This window comes from Alligator sinensis, unplaced genomic scaffold, assembly GCF_000455745.1.
Source record: "Alligator sinensis unplaced genomic scaffold, ASM45574v1 scaffold32_1, whole genome shotgun sequence".
NCBI classification, from domain to species: domain Eukaryota; kingdom Metazoa; phylum Chordata; order Crocodylia; family Alligatoridae; genus Alligator; species Alligator sinensis.
Window position 1 is genome coordinate 1,033,687 of NW_005842409.1, and position 4,742 is coordinate 1,038,428.

The window sequence follows — 4,742 nt, forward strand, 5'->3', positions numbered from 1 at the left end:
TGTGGTGCCCAGAATTGCACGCAGTACTCCAACTGCGGTCTGACCAGCGCCTGATAGAGGGGAAGTATCACCTCCTTGGACCTATTCGTCATGCATCTGCTGATGTACGATAAAGTGCCATTGGCTTTTTTGATGGCTTCGTCACACTGCCGACTCATGTTCATCTTGGAGTCCACTAGGACTCCAAGATCCCTTTCCACTTCCGTGCCACCCAGCAGGTCATTCCCTAGGCTGTAGGTGTGCTGGACATTTTTCCTCCCTAGGTGCAGCACTTTGCATTTCTCCTTGTTGAACTGCATTCTGTTGTTTTCTGCCCACTTGTCTAACCTGTCCAGATCTGCTTGCAGCTGTTCCCTGCCCTCCGGCATGTCCACTTCTCCCCATAGCTTTGTGTCATCTGCAAACTTGGACAGAGTACATTTCACTCCCTCGTCCAAGTCGCTGATGAAGACATTAAAGAGTATCAGTCCAAGGTCCGAGCCCTGCGGGACCCCACTGCCCACACCCTTCCAGGTTGAAGCCGACCCATCCACCACAACACTCTCTCTCCCTGCAGCCCTCCCAGGGGTGCGAGCCCCTGGATCTGTGCGCCAGATGCCAGGAGGCTGCCGCTGCTGCCTGGGAAGATTGCTGCTGCCACTGGCCCCAGGCAACAGTGGCAGCCTCCTGTCATCCAGCGCGCAGATCCAGGGGCCCGCACCCCGAAGAGGGCTGCGGGGCTGTGCCAGACTCCTCCTAGGATCTGCGTGCAGGATGACAGCAGGCTGCCACTGCTAGCTGAAACTGGCACTGAAGCCAAGTAAGCCTGGCTTCAAAACTCTAAACGTTTCGAGTGCCCTCGTTTCAATTCAAAGATGTTTGGAAGCCTTTTGCTTCATTTCAATTTCACTGTTTCGAGCTAGAAACGCTTCTAAACAGCTTCAAAATGAAACACCCAGTGAAGTTTTGCACAGTCCTACTGGACAGACCTATCCAGACGGAGCCTGGATTACAAGGCGTACCATGTGGGCTCCAGGAGTCCTCCAGGAAAAGAAGAAAGAATATCCCTGCTCATACTTATTTCTCCATGTTTCTCAACCTCTTGCAGACCTAATAAGACTTCTAGGAAGAAGTCCCTTCTCATCAGATCACCAGAGTAAGGAACCCACCTTGACAGATTTCAGTAAATCAGCAGATTAAGTCCTTGCTACCATCTCTGCTTTCCTAATTCCCACTTTTAAAGCTATTTTAAAGTAAGAGAATTTCCAAACCAAACAGTAAATATTATAGTAAAATTAAACACTTTGTTTATATATCTATAATTTCAGAGCAAATATTTTTACAATAATACCACTGATTGTAAAGTCCTTGCTTTTGAATTGTATGGATTTATAACTGTTATTCCTGTGAACCCTAATAGCTGAAAATATGAAAAATCCATATATACGATAACTAAACTTGTTTATCTTTTCTCTTGTTGCACTGAGAAAAAACAGAAGTTTACATTACCTTCTCCAGCCCCAATAAAGAACTTTACTTCAGCACTGACTACAATAAGAATGCCTTATTGTTAATTGTACTGTGCCTGTGCCAATTCTGGTCTTTACTGTTACAATCCACAAAGAAGGGGAAAACACACACAAATGTGCACTTATTTACAAATTTCAGACTGAACAAAACAGCAGATGAAGAGAATTCATCTCTCACTAACAGTCTAATCCAAAACCCAATGAAGCCAATAGAATGCTTTTCTGTGGCTTTGTTTGTTGATGGTACCCAACACACCTTTTGGAAAATAATCAGCAGCTCACACAACTGGCCTACATGGTTCCATTGAGAACAATTACCTACGCATCATTAGACCTAGAGCTCACATGTCTCCACAGACAAACTTTCTAGCTCAAATCATGAAATTGCAGCATTTAAACAAAGAAGGTAATGATTAGTTAGATCATACTCTGGTCTATCTGAAATTTCCTTTTTAAATATTCCTCTGGGACACATTTTCAAAGGGAGGCTGGTGGCTCTGTTAAGGATGAGTTAAGGTAGTCTGATTACTAAACCATAAATTTGCTTAATTCCAAAGATTAATTTACATGAAACATGAACTCAATCCCTTATAATTTTACAAGTACAAAGTTCTTGAAAGTTACTTCTGCTAATATGTCCAGCATTACCTATTAAATGGAAAGTCTCTCTTTATTGAACACTAAAGCTAACAAATCAAATATTCACAATTCAAGAAGATTCAAAATTTGTATCATCTAGACTGAATCAACAATTATGCATTCAGATTCAAGTTTAACAAGAAATTGTGATTCCACATTCCTACCACAGACTGCTGGTAGGTAATAATAAGACTCAGTAGTAGGCAGTAATATAAGAGCCACTTCTCATCTTCACTCTGCATTTATTACATCTTACCCTACCACCAGGAACTGCTATTCTAAACATCTAAGACAAAAATCCATTCATACTAAAACATCTATCTAGTAAATAATGTCTCTATAGATTCATACAGAGACATTTTCTACTAGATAGACAGACAGCTAGATAAACTGATTACAAGTTAATTTACTGGTTCACTATTTGTGACCTATTTCTCACTGCTTCAAATATGTTTACAGTTTAATCTGCGTTTCCAATTTAATATCTTTGGCTTTGGAAAATGTTTCTTGTCCACAAGTTAGTCACTGACTCCAAAATCTCCAAAATGCTACAGTGATTTGCAATTCAGCAGTTTCTTTTGGATTGCTGCTATCCTTATTAAAGAGAAACCATAATTACAAGTGAGACTACATTTCTTCTTAAAGATAGAAGTGTTAGAGTACATATCAAGTCTCATTTACTGTTATGAAAATATGTAAATACTGAACTACTGTCTTAAAAATATCCTACCACTCCAAACAGTACATATTTTGATATGTTATGATGCAAAGGGGTTGCTGACAGGATTCTTGTCTACAGTCTGAGAAAGATCTTGACTGAATAACAATCTTTTTTTCTGTGAAGTGGTGCTTTGATTCCCATATAAAACCTACATTCTGCAAATTAAGCAGGGATACAAAGTTGGAGGCAAAAAACAGCTACTGCTGTAAAGTTTTTCTGTACATTTTGATATACTCTTTAGAATCCAAACTTTTTTCTCTTAAATACATAAATTATATTGCTCATCTAAGTGGGAAGATAACCTTTCCAACGCGATTCTCATATTAGTGATGTCCAGGTACATAAAATCACTGGAGGCTTTATTGAATAAGGAGTACAGTATTAGGCTTTCTTTCCAATACAAAGCAACCAGATCCAGCTTTAATTTTTAACTCTTCAAATCCATTAAAAATTCAGAAACAACCACAACAAAAAAGGTATTTCATATATATTTGGTGGTCTCCAGCCCTATGTATCTGAATCCCTACATCAAACATTTTATTTAACTTATTGCTCAGTGTACAGTTCTAAATAGCACGAGTCACTTTTTCGTTTAAAAAAAAAGCTGAGCAGCTGACAGATTTTGGTCCATCTGCAGAGCACAAGCGCGCACACACCAAAACCAAGCAAGCCTGTCTTCCACTTCCATGGATTTCATTTGTTTTAGACTTGAGCACCATACTGCCGAGGCATCTCTCGGTCTCCTCCCTGTCAGAGACCTACTCAAGCACTAGACAGACCTGCACACATCCGTCCAGCCCCAGGAAAGCTGCCTGCATTTCACCCTGCAAAAACGAGCCGGTTCTGCCCATCCACCAGCAGCCCCCGTGCCCCGCTTCTCCCAATGGCACCGCGCATTCAGGCACCTCCGCCCCGCAACACAAATCCCGCCACCTGCACCCATGGGCCCTCACCGGGGCCTCGTCCCTCAGCGGCCAGCCGCGCGGAGAGGGTGTCAGCCTCGCCTCCCAGCCGGCCGGCCGGCCACTCCTCACGCCGCTGCCAGGCGGTGACAACGGAGGAGCAGAAAGAAGGGGAGTCCGGGCCCTTCCCCCGCGCGCACAAAGCGCCGGGAAAGCCCGACCCGGCCCCGCGGGGCCGGAGGACTGCACTGGGCGTCAGGCGCCAGCTCCCCGCCCCCGGGCAGCGGTGCTGAATCACGCTGCGCGCTGACGGGAGGGGCCGTGTCGGGCGGGGCATCCCCAGCCCTGCCTTACCTGCGACCCTGGAACGCAAACACAGACCTGGCAACGGCCTCGCCTCGCCCCGGCCCCGCCTCGCCTCGCCTCGCCCCGGCCGCTGGGCCGCGTCCCGTTGCCAGGGAGGCCCCCGGAGCCAGGGCGGGAGCAGGGCTGCGGCCGCGCCCAGATACCCACCGCACCGCACCGCACCGGGGGAGGGAGACAAACCCGCCCCCGACGCGACCCGAAGCCTCCGGGGGGAGGTAGGAGGTGCCGGGGCCTCGTGCTCGGACTGGAACCGCTAGGGTGCAAGGGACAGCAGGGCCTACTCGTGTGGGGTGTCACATAGGGGGTGCACCTTCACCCCTGCACCCCCCCGAGCGTGGTGGTGCACCCCCTGCAAAAAGGCACTGCCCGGGGTTGCCACTTGCCACCCTGCCACCAACACCGTCTGTGGGCGGTCCAGGATCCCCACTGGCCGCTGCCAGCAGTCGCCAACCGTTGGTCCATGGTCACCACACACCCACCGCCGCCGGCAGCTCCCCCACTTACCGCTCCCGCCATTGTGCCCCTCCAGCCACCCAGGGCACGTGTCGTTCATGGCTACGAAGGAGCACGGGACAGGGAATCCACTAGGACAGGGATTCTCAACCT

At 47.3% G+C, this 4,742-nt stretch overlaps 1 protein-coding gene across 8 annotated transcripts in view; it reads right to left on the reverse strand.

Moving 5' to 3' along the window:
• Positions 1-3,952, reverse strand: part of TTLL7 (tubulin tyrosine ligase like 7) — a 131,368-nt gene extending 127,416 nt beyond the window's left edge. For all 8 annotated transcript variants that reach the window (XR_003095586.1, XR_003095585.1, XR_003095587.1 and 5 more), the window contains exon 1: positions 3,822-3,952. The gene's annotated coding sequence lies outside the window, so the exon portion shown is untranslated. The remainder of the gene's footprint in view (positions 1-3,821) is intronic.
• Positions 3,953-4,742: the final 790 nt, after the last annotated feature.